The sequence below is a fragment of the Chlamydotis macqueenii genome, chromosome 1, assembly GCF_036417535.1.
Source record: "Chlamydotis macqueenii isolate bChlMac1 chromosome 1, bChlMac1.mat, whole genome shotgun sequence".
Classification (NCBI taxonomy): Eukaryota; Metazoa; Chordata; class Aves; order Otidiformes; family Otididae; genus Chlamydotis; species Chlamydotis macqueenii.
The window spans coordinates 183,571,209-183,583,655 of record NC_141556.1 but is presented as its reverse complement, the minus strand read 5'-3'; the positions used below and the strand labels follow the sequence as shown (position 1 = coordinate 183,583,655).

The 12,447-nt window shown below is 40.1% G+C and overlaps 1 protein-coding gene across 3 annotated transcripts in view; it reads left to right on the top strand.

Annotated features, from left to right (window-relative positions):
• Window positions 1-12,447, top strand: part of ENOX1 (ecto-NOX disulfide-thiol exchanger 1) — a 371,002-nt gene that overhangs the window by 61,096 nt on the left and 297,459 nt on the right. For all 3 annotated transcript variants that reach the window (XM_086741768.1, XM_086741750.1, XM_086741760.1), the window contains exon 2: window positions 9,065-9,138. The gene's annotated coding sequence lies outside the window, so the exon portion shown is untranslated. The remainder of the gene's footprint in view (window positions 1-9,064; window positions 9,139-12,447) is intronic.

Genomic DNA, 12,447 nt, shown 5'->3' with positions numbered 1-12,447 from the left:
CTTGAACGTGGATGGGGCCTCTACTACCTCTCTGGGCAACCTGTTCCAGTGTTCCACCACCCTAATTGTAAAAAAAAAAATTTCTTTATATCCAGTCTGAATCTGTCTCCCTCTATTTTAAAACCATTACCCTCATTCTTCCACAAGAGGCTCTGCTGAAGAGTTTCTCCCCATCTTTCCTGTAGGCCCCCTTTAGGTACCTGAAGGCCACTATAAGGTCTCCCTGGAGCCTTCTCTTGTCCAGGCTGAACAGCCCCAACTCTCTCAGCCTGTCCTCATAAGAGAGGTGCTCTAGCCCTCTGATCATCTTTGTGGTTGTCCTCTGGACTTGCTTAGACATCAAGGTTCAAGAAGTGAGAAGTCTCTGTTCTGTCCGTGGCAATGCTGCCGCAGCTTGGAGAAAGCAGTGAAAGGCTTTGGCACTCGGAGAGGCTTGATGCATTGTGAGTCCTGAGACCATTCCTAAAACATTTGAATAGCATTGAATTCAACACAAAAATGTGATAGTTACATTGAAAAACAGAGGGGTGGAAAAAATTGGCTTTTGTGTAGATATAGAATATCTCAAGTTGGAAGGGACGCATTGAGTCCAACTCCCTGCTCCTCGCAGGACTACCTAAAACTAAACCATATGACTAAAAGCATCGTCCAGATGCTTCTTGAACTCCAATAGGCTTGATTCCATGGGCTGGGGATCCTGTTTCAGTGACTGAGCACTTTCTTAGTGAAGAACCTTTTCCTAATGTCCAATCTGAATGGAAGCAGGTGCAGCATTTACCTAGAGAGTAGGAGATCTAGATACGTTGGTTTTCAAGTCTCTTTGGGCTGAGGAAAGTCTATGGTCAACATCTTTCACTTTCTAAGGCCTCTAAAAAGATGGCTTTTATAAGACAGATGCCTACTGCTCTCCCCTCCTCTATTACGTATTTTTTCTCCACTGGCAGCTTAGTACTCCAAATCCCAATGGCAGCCCTAGGCAGATGCCTACTTAGATGCACTTCTTGCCTCTTGGCTAGCCATGGGTTATAGTTTGTTCTCCATGTAGGAATAATGATTCCTGGTTTGTACTGGAGTAGCTAGGAAAAGAAATCAGCATCTGCCTTTTATTCATTAGTAAAAAAAATAAGTTAAATATATTTTCCCAGTGGATGGTTACCTTCTGTCAGCCTTTCTGACAAAATATGCTACTCCTCTATTCCCTATAATTTGTATATAATATGCAGGAAAAACTTTGTTCTAAATAACTTTGGAGGGCAAACACCAGGGAGGGAGGAGAGCTGTTGCAATTGAAGGATAATATCAGCACAAGATAATATGTTTATTAAGTAGTGCTGAATGAATTTAGACTGAAAATTAGAAGGAATTTTTTAAACATCCCAAGAGGTGAGGTTCTGGAATAAACTCCAAACACAGTAGTTGAGTAGAAAACCAAAATAATTTTAAGACAGAATTTGGTAAATTTAGGGAAGGTTTTGTGAGAATGCATAGGAGCATTTAGAGAGGTGAAAAAAAATTCAAACATGCAATGTGAATATCCAGTCATCGTGTTACCAAAGGGTCTAGAAAGAAAACTGGCCACTGCTCATGTGTTTGCACTGTCACCTGTTTTACGTTTAATCCAGTAAGTGATAGATTCTCCTGTTAGCTAACAGATGTCAGAAGGTCCCAGTCTGAGGTCAATGTAAGAAATTCCTTGCTCTTGCCAGACCCTTGGAGTTGGGGATGTCAGCTGCCTTCCCAAAGAAACATTTGAGACATTGGTCTTGGTCCTTTGTGGTTGGTGTTAGGAAGGGATTGTGGGGTGCGTGTATGCCTCTGTGAACAGATACTGTGGGGTTGGTCCTTCTGGACAAAGCAAGATCAGAAAATTAGACAAGACCCAGTTCGTCCTTCCGAGTAGTATATTCCTTCAACACTGCAGCCCAAGTACTGTACCCAGACTTTTCCCAGCTGAAGCCTGCACTGAAAGCTTGCCAGGCAACGGGGTTTTTCTCTTAATTCACAGCAACTGGAACAAAATGCAGCTATTGTCATCATTCATACAGACACACCGCCCTCAGAGACTACAGGCCTACCTCAGCATACAGTGCTTCATCTTGATGCCAGCAGATGAAGTACAGGGTTGTCTGTTGGGACATTTAACTTTGAAGCATCACCATACTGGAGATGAGAAGGACTTGGAGGAGTGTGCATTGGGCAGGTATTTTTAGCTACCTTTGCTTAAAATTGCCCTGCTTTCCTAATACTGTTTTATCATCACTGTGGTGAACTAATTCTGCCACTAGCCTGTCTCCTAATAATCCTTATCTCGATAAGCTATTTCTCATTATTTCTGGCTTTTCAGAGAATGACATCTTGATGCTTGTCTGCTTTTAGCAGGAGGCATGACTGACTGCTTAGAAAGGCTTCCTAGACTCCTCTCAAGTTGTTTGATCTTGCTTCTCGCCACAGCTCCAGCTTCCATATTCACTTCTGAGACAAGAGGGAAAGTTGGCCTTTCTTTTCTGTGATGCTGAAAATGGCAGCAAACACCTGTGAATTACCCATTTCAACAGGTGTTCATTTCAAGGAGGACATGATGGTCCCCTTGTTTCTTCTATGGATTTTTTGACCCACCTGTGATTTCTGAGGCTGGATTTTACTGGTGGCTAGTTCTAAATGATTCATCCTTTTATACAAGAATGACAGTAGCACATTTCTGCACATCTCAGACCTGTAGAGATGCAGCAAGGTAACTTGGGCTCTGCATTGTCAAACCAAAAGCAGCGGCTGTGTTGTGTGCCTCTTCTGCCTGTGTTGAGGCAGGTGAGGACCCTTTCCTTTCAGAAGTGCTAGCCACAGCGAAATTGCTCAGTACTTTGTATTTTCACAGAAATATTTTGGATTGGGAATCTTTGCACCTCGGATGCTACTTTTGAGGCGGACTTTAGAGCAGTGAGCCTTTTCTCGCATTTTCTCACAGGTCAGGGAAAAAGGGCATTTCTGCATTCTTATGAATGTCTGAATGTTTCTCTTTTCAACAGGGAAGATGGGTTTGTACTAGCTTGCCAAGAAGCTAATCAAAGAAAGGATTTCACTTTCTAGTCTACTTCACTGTCAGTTCAGTGTAGTCCCAGAACCATTTGCTGTTATTGATTACGCTGCCGTCCAGTATAGGTACTTTGTCTGTAACAGTGATGGGTGAATACCCTCACTGCGATGGGTGGCAGGAATCTGCTAGCAGGTAGGGATGTGAGACTGGGTGGGCTGGCTCTGCTTCCCACCTATTTTGTTAAAGCGGTGCACCCTGACTTTAAACACCGATGTCCCCTGATGAAAAAAACCCCAAAGTAACAAGTTAAAAAAATATTTTATTACATTATCACGTAGCATACTCCATTGCACATAGCGTGACTGTAATTTTGTCAATGATGGTGTGCAGGTTAATATACTTTATTGAAGCTCTTTTATTAGACTGAAACTGAAATCTGTACAGGAGACTTTTTTTTATATTTTTTTTTTAAAAACCCTGAAATCTATTAGATGTTGCATCTTAGGGGAACTGTGAGAAGATTGACTCCCAAGAATAATCTTTTCCTCCCTATTTCAGGGAAATGTTAGAATGCTTAAGATGATTAGTATGATTTCATATAGGTTCAGGAGATAAGAGAGGAAATGTGAGATGGAATTTCCTTAATTTGCCTTTATTAACTACATCAACTGTGAGTCTGTTGGCCTTGATGTACAGTCAAAAGGGGAAACATTTTTCTGAACCTGTGGATTTATGTGAAAAAGAACAGATTTAAAATAGGGATGGTAATGATGACACCTGAAAGAGTTACTCTGAGAAATGAGGTATAATAAAGAAAGGCTTGATATGTTCATTCTTTGACTGAATGTGAAGCCAGAGAACGCACCATCTTGCAGACTTCAATACAAAAATTATGTAAAAATGAGAACCGCCTGCTTTGTTAAATATTGCTACCTAGCATCTAAAAGTGATATAGAGTGTTAAAGAGATCACCCCTTAATTGTCAGTGATACAAACCAAATTCTAGAAAAATGTTACAAACACTCACTCTAATGTATATTCATTTGCAGAGAAATAAAAACGTTTTCCACAGTGCCTGATGCATACTGAATATTCAGTGTAACAGAATGAAAGGGATTTTACAAGTTAATGCCTTTAAAATGAGGAGATCACAATACATTTCTGACATGGTTTTTCAACCCATACTTTTATTTTACAGTTTAGTTAATGCAGAAACCGCCGTCCTGTGATGCAGCAATTTAAGAATCCTGGACCAAGTACTGCCTAACTTAGTCATTTTGCCTAAGGCACTGAGCAAAATTTGTGTCTAACTTTGATAGTAACAGCAATTACTTCTGTAGTAATGTGAAACATATAATAGATGATAAAAAATAAGAGTTGAAATTGTTCATCTATTGGACTACTACATCGGGGATTCTTCTCCAGGCATAACGTAACCAAGAACGACCCAAGAAAGTGTTACTTAGAGAGTGTTTGTTTGTTTTCCTTTTGTGATCCCAGCACAAGAGGTCCTTTGGGTTCCTATAAAAACTGGAATTCTGTAGAATGGGATGGACACCTTCCAGCTGGAGAGTTGTAGGCCAAACGAAGAGCATGTAAAAGAACTGGCAAACTGCACCCTGGACCTTGTCCATCATGGACTCCAGAGGAATGTGGCTGAAAGGAAAATGAAGAGTCCAAAAATTTTTGTGTTCTGTATTTGTAGTCTGTGGATGAATGGGGTTGCTAAAGGTATAAGAAGGTAGTAAAAATTATAAGTTATCAAGAATCATTTTTATGTTAGTACACTTGATGGTCTGAGGACTTTTTTTCCAAAGAGTGAGTAGTGCCTCTACTAAAGAGTGCAGAAATAGTGATATAATCTATTTCTGCTCCAAGGCATTGCTAGTTGTTCCTAGGCTCCTCTGATAGATGTTTTCAGAGAAAAAAAAAGCTCTTTAAAAGGAGATAATCATGGTACCTTATGCTGCTCTTTCTCTTCCACACCCACCCAGTCCTAAATAGTAAAGCTAAGATCCAGAAACTCTGCATCTGCCAGTTTCTGAGGCAATTACTATGCCATGTCCTTTTCTATGTGTTTTTTTTTCCAAGTAAAAAATTAAGTAAGTTCTATTTATTTTTCCATACATTCATAAAGAGTGAGTGTAGGTTTTAGCTTCTTTGACAAAACACTGAAAAGTCTTTTTTTTTTTTTTTTTTTTTTTTAAAGTAAATTGGTGAAAAGAACATTCGGATATCAGGGGAAAGAAGCTCCAGAAAGTTTTGATTTTTTTCGTAGAAAATCATTTTAGCTCATAAGCCATTCTTTCCTTATCTTGATGAAAAGAAAATTATCAGATCTGTAGATCAATAATGCTGAAAACAGCAATGGCAGTGATCATCCTGGATGCATGTTGTTTTCTGATGTGCCTTCAGATCTGAGCATTCCACATGCTGTAAATACCAGCCTGACTTGCATTCAGGCAACGACAAATAAAATAGGGGCTCTTTAAATGCTGGAAGGCTTGGAAATAACTTTTTTTTTTTTTTTTTTAATGCCAGCATGTCAAAACATTGAAGGAAAATATTGAAGTGTACCAGTGTCCTTAGTTTGTTGCTGAATGCTTTTCCTATTGAATAACCACATCTTCTAGGGTCTAAAGCAGTGGCTCGTTGTATGTAACGCATTACTGTTGTCCCATGAGGTGTTAAAAAAAAAAAAGAGATTGAAATTATCTGGAGGAAACCAAATCGCTTTATTTCAAAGATAAATTAGATTGACCTGTCTTACCATTCTCTATAGATTTCATAAGCACATTACTTGTTGAAGTGGTATCAGGCATTTTATATATTATAGCAATTTGCATGTGTTCATTAAGCTGTGCTTTGTAAAGCTTTCTGACAGGGGCATTTGATGAATCCTTCCGTGAACTGCGTTGTTTCTTTACGCGGAGCAATCTGTTAAATCATGCTTTTGTCCTCCAGTTTGTCAGAATCAGTAAATGAAGCAGATGTTAATAACCGTGGGAGAGTTTGGGGGGTTTTCAGTGTTTGCAGAATATGGGATAACTGTGAAGGGCATGATGCGTTTGTAAAAGTGACAGCTGGTGTTATTAAAGATGGAAAGTATGCTACAAGTGAAAACTTTCCCTGGCATCTTTTAGCAATTCTATGAGGTTTTGTGGAACTATCAGATGGGTGGCCACTTCTAAAATAAACACTGCTAATGCTATGCACAGCAAATCATGTGCTTATACTTACATACAATTGTTCTTATCTTTGGCTGCAAATGTTCTGTCACAGAGCTATCTCAACCGTGCAGTAATTAATGATGTTTCTCTATAAATATGTCATAAGAAGTTCTCGGGTCAACAATCGCTTGGGACGTGTCTTTGAGCAATATAATTTCATGCGTTATCGCATTAGTAGAATTTTACACCTGGATGGTGTTTTGAAGGTTACCTCTACGAACAAATTTTGCTGGACCTGACAGTTTAGCCCCTGGAATCTACTACCTGTCATGAAGGTCACTTAGCTGAAGATGCTACAGCCTGAGGACCAGCATGCATTTAGGTGGTTAACATGCTTCAACTGATGGGTGGTAGTTCCTGTCAAGGTGTGGTAACACGAGTACTTGTAATCAACTGTAGAGGCCTTGCAAGTGAAGATAAAATGGGCAGCTATAAAAGTGGGTAAGAAATGAGGGGGATAAGTAAGAGGGGAAAGCATAGCCTAGGGAATGCCTCAAGAGGGGCAGCAGAGAAGGAGGTGCTGATCTCCTCTGTCTGGTGACCAGTGACAGGACACAAGGAAATGGACTGAAGTTGCATCAGGGAAAGTTCAGATTGGACATCAGGAAAAGGTTCTTCGCTGAGAGGGTGGTTGGTTACCAGAACAGGCTCCCCAGGGAAGTGGTCAGGGCACCAAGCCCATCGGAGTTCAAGGAGCATCTGGACAATGGTGTCTCATAGTCATATGGTTTAGTTTTAGGCAGTCCTGCGAAGAGCAGGAAGTTGGATTCAATGATCCTTATGGGTTCCTTCCAACTTGAGATATTCTGGGATTTTACGATTTTATGCGGAAAAGGTGTCACAAGGTGAGCTGATGAAGAAGTACATGCAGAAAAAATGGAGGATATTACTGTAGAAAATAAAGGATAAACTTTGGCCGCCCTCTGATCCTGCAGATTTTTATTGGTATTACCTAGTAAATAGCTCCCACTCCTTGTAGAGATGATATTTAGCTGATTTTCACATTAACTTTAATGGCATTCTCTTTGTGATTTCTCTGTGCCTTATTGTGGAAATCTCTTTTGGGGAATTGAGTAGGAGATGCAAAGGGCAGAGATGTAGTGGTGTTACCAGTGCCTCTGTGATGGAATCTGAGCTTCTGAGCCTGGCTTCTCTGCAGTTGACATCGACAGCAGGAATGGCAACATAGTGCATAGAATAAATAATCCAAGAAGTTGTCATGTTTACAGAGATTGCCTGAAAATATGTGGAGAAGACCAGTGAGGGATTTCTGCAGTTGTTCTTACACATGAAAGTAGACAGCAGCTACAAATCAACGAACTGTTGCTTTTGTAAGAAGAATTGGCAGAATCTTTCATGCAGTTACTGGATAAAAATTTGTGCTGCTTCTGTTTCTCAGAGTGAGCGTTAACTTTCTGTCTGATTATCTTGCAAAAAAAAATGAGCAGTGAAATAATTATCCATGCTGATATTTACATTTTGTCTCTCTGCTTGAAAATTACCAACTGACAGAAGGGAACAGAGGGAGTCTAGGACTCCTTCGGTGGGCTGAGCCTTTGGAGAAGAAAATGCCTGCTCTTCAGTTGGAGCACATAGGTGCTCCCAGCCAGGTGACCATTGATGTGTAGTGGGTGTACGCTGTTCTATAACTGGTTCATCTTAACTCTGCTGGGGTGATTCACTTTGCCTACACTGGGAATCATGTGGTGGGTACCAGTAGTGCAGCTGCAGGAAAAAGTTCAGGGAAAACTGTAGGAAAAGGAACGAAGCAAGACTTTTTGTAATGTGGACTCTTAATTATTTTTATAAGAGCTGTGGCTGTGTGGCAGTACTGAGTGAAATAGTGCTTCTTGCTGCAGAATTCAAAGATGCTAGTGGTGCCATAGAAATACTCAATACAGCATGTACTCATGATGGTGAAGCTGATGTGGTCAACTCTGAAGTCATTGTCTAGAACAAAGATCGGACCAGGTGCATTTGGACACATGAACTATTTTTCCCTCTTTTTTTATTTTTTTTTTTTTTGTCCGTTGTGTCTTTCCTTGGTCGTCTGAGCCTGTTTTTTATTCCCAATGCATCCTCCTCCTCTTTTTTGCTTTCTTAAGCACATTAGACTTATCAAATGCATTATGCTCAGGGTCACTGTGCAAGAATCACTAGGAAAATTTACAGAGACTCTAGGACTAATTGTGATTATTAGATGTTATACATATGCTTACAAAAATGTACATCTAGAATTTCACACCTGTAGCAGAACTGCCATGTTCAGCATTTTTGAACAAAAAGAGGTAATGCATATAATGATATCCTTGATTTTCCATGTGGTTTCCCTATTCATGCCACTGTGTTGCTGCAAACTAAAGGCAGAATATTGCTTAAGTGTACATAGGGATGCTTGTGGTTTCCTAGTACATTTATATTTTCTGCTATGCCACTGGCAGTTTTGCATATTCAATATGTTGGTTTTGTACTTTCATTACAAATAGTGGTAGCAAAATTGCTATTTGAAAATTTGATGTGTTTTCAGAGTTTTGTACTAATTCTGAACTTGTATGTAGAAGTTGCCTAAGAATCTACATAGTATTATACATATCTTAAATTTAATAGCCTATTTGTTTTGATCGCTCACAACACGTTTCATGTGATGCATAACTTTGAAAGGACTAGCTTAGAAACTTGTTTCCAAATAGTACATTTACACAATGTTTTTTTTTTTTTTTTTTTTTTTTTGTATACTTAAGCTTATACTTATACTTATGTATATACTTTTAGTGACTTTAAAAATATATTATCTTATTTTCAGGTCTTGTACTCTGAACTTGAAACAATTCTTGGTTATATGCTTCTTGAAACTTGGAGAATATCTGCAATAAATAGGTATGTGTGATGGATTACATTCATGTTTTATGTTGGATGATTTGGAGTTTGTGTGAGTTTTGTTGACAGTTTAATGCTGAATTTCTTAAAGCACTTGATAAATCTCAACTGCCATGAATGGGACAGTATGATGGATCTTTGCCGGCTGAATTTTTAGTAGCACGTGGTACTTGTATGGCAGAAATTGGGAAGAGTATGATGCTCACAGGTTCTCAGAGAGCCAAACTTAGAAATTTAACTTCAGACTGAACAAAGAGGTGAGTCTCTATGAGCAAGTAAGAGGTTTTGAAGGTAAAATCAGTGAGCCTGGAAAAAGTAGCTCTACTCTTGATCCTCTCCATACTTGAGGCTGTGCTTTAACTGGCTTTTCATCTGTGTTTCCTTTGGTTTTCTTTGCAACTGCAAAGGCAGTAACAGTACGAATGTGACTAAGTACTGGGAAGAAAATGGTCATAAAAGTAAAAATTTTGGGTATATCAAAGTTCCTGGAAATTTTCTCAAGTATTTCAGTGAAGCTAGTATCTCACTTGGAACATTTGCAGAAAATATTCAGGCAGGCTCAGAAATACATTCTTGCATATAATTAAGCAATTTTTTCTGATTTCTTTTTTGAAAGTCAGATCACACTTTATGGTGCTTGAAACTCTGCTGAGCTCCTAGTAATGGAGAAAAGGAAACAAGAGAAGATTTAGAAGATTTTATTCTTTTTAAAGAGTTTATAGACCTAGACAATTTTTTGAGTCTCAGCTCTGAAGAGGAAAAGGTTTCTTGAACCTTCACTGGCACAGGTTACCCAGAGAGGTGGTAGATGCCCCATCCCTGGAAACATTCAAGGTCAGGTTGGACGGGGCTCTGAGCAACCTGATCTGGTTGGACATGTCCCTGCTTCATGCAGGGGGATTGGACTAGAGCGCCTTTAAATGTCTCTTCCAACCCAAACTATGCTGTGATTCTATGACTACATGGATGTAACAACTGAACTTACTTTGATCTATATGAGAAACTTTGAAGATATTTATAATGGGGGAGAGTTTAAAATCTTCTTATAAATAAAATTTATGACCAGTTTTTGGTGTAGAGGACCCCTCCACAAAAAAAAAGATTACAGTATGTTGCTTGTTCTGTAAAAATCAGAATGCAAAATATGTTCATAGTGTGCATCATCTGTAGGTCCCAAGATGTCTCTCAAAAGCTAGAGAAGAACCATTGTCTCCATTGTATGTATGGGATCAGGCACCTGCCTGGTCAATTAATGTGTGATTGTTCTGCTACTGGATCTCCTGGATTTTCAGACTTGTGTTCAGTCCTGTCAGAGGATCCTATATCTAAGGGTGTTTTCAGAGTGTGTGTAGAAGATCTCAGCAGTGTTTCTGATGATTACATTTCCTTATTATTTCTCAAATCTATTGATGTGCCTTTACTTTTCTCCTTTTCATCTAGTCCCTCTTTGTGGTGCATTTCTTCGGTCTCATTTGTTCTGCTTTATTTTCTTCTTTGCTCCTTTATTTTGCTTTCCCATGGGTTCTTTTTTTTTTTTTTCTTTTTCCTCCTCTTTTTAATTCGTTTTCAGTCTCTGGAGATTGGCAGCAGTGGGATCTTAGGAATCTTACACAAGGAGGAGCTTCAGAAAAAAAATCATAGCAGAATGAGCTTCCCTTTTACTACATCTCTAGAGAGCCTGCTGTAAAATGCAACTTGCTGTCATTCCTGTAAATTTTCTTTCTCAGCCAGCTCTGCTGGGTGTCCCCTTTGTGCCCTGTGAACATCTGTGTGGCAGCTTATATCTGAACCCAACTGGAGAACAAATGTGTGAACCTGCTTCTTATTTTGAGCAGGAAGCTGCTGCTATTAGTAGGGCATGTGGCCTTGGTTCACCCGCAATTTCTAATCCCCGTCTGGGAGCAAACCAGCAGTCTGTCGTCGTCTCTCCTCCCGCCACTCGTGCCCTTGTTCGTGGGGTAGCACGTTTCCCTGCTTTCCTCAAGACACTGCTGAATGCCTGTCAGTGGTCAGCATTCATTTTCTCCCTGAATTTTTCCCAGGATGTCATGCAGAAAGGAAGAAAGGAGTAAGCACTGTAGGACTTCTATGGCTTAGCTTACTTTCTGTTGCTCCTGGAAATTTCTCCCTGCATATACACGGTCACGCAGGCACCACCCAGTAGCACCACCTTTTTGCATAAGGAAAAAATCTTCAAGCCCTGAAGTATTCAGGCTCAGGGGATGCCAGAGAAGAAGAGAAAGCCCCATTCCCCAGGCTGCGCACAGGATTCCAGGAAAAGGCAATACTGTTTCTGTGCTGGTTTTGGACACGGCACAAGATAGCTCATTGAGCATAAATTGTGAACCTAACCTCAAACAGACTTGCTTCAAGCAACTTTTTACTTTAAAAGAAGAAAATAAGGGTCGAAAAAAAGAAACAGCAGTGCTGCCCTGTTTTCAAAAGCGCTATCCCACTTGAGCGTGCTCAGCAACATTTGAAAAGTGTAGGTGATGAACTGCAATCTTCATGGCATATGTGTGCCTCCGAGAGAAAAATGAAATCTGTTGTGTCAAGTTGGCTTTCACTTATGCTCGAAGGGTTGTTGTGATGAGCCTGGAAGGTGCAGAAATTTTTGTGAAAGATTAGGTGCGATGGCAGAGGATGACTGTAACTCTGGGAGGAGGAAGCTGGAGGATTTGAGGTCAGTCTAAATTGGCAGCCATCGGCTGGGAGAGGAGCACGGCCAATTTAGCAAGAGAGTGCACCAATTCAACAACTTCCCTCAGAGGCTGGAGGAACTCAGAAATAGCAAATCTTCCCAGCTGACGTTAGCTGAAATGGCTACTGGGCAACCTTGTTTTCCTTCTCTTTCAGTAAATGAGCTCCTTTTTGGCAGGAAGGTGCGTGAGTTTCAGAGCTTTGCAAGCCAGGTTAGAAAAAGTTGGCCCCTGTCCTTCCAAAACTAACTGTCAAGGCAGTCCCAACACACTGCTGACATCTCTGTGTGTGAACCCTGTGCAGGCAATGGTCTCCCTCTTTCATTCGTGTATGCACTTGTTACGGAGGGAAGGGTTGGCCTGGCTGATTGTATGGCTGGGAGTGCTAATCACCTAAAATTTCTAAACAAAAAAAATCTGGTCCTTTTTAAATGTTCGCAAACAGATATCTGCTTTCCATCTGTGGTGGCCTATGCCAAATAGCAGAATAACTGTAAAGTTTGTGTTCTGAAACCTTGGAGAAATAACTGGCACGCTCCAACTTTTTTTTTTTTTTTTAAACTACATGCGAATCTGAAACATTAAACACAGAAACTAACATTAAATTGTG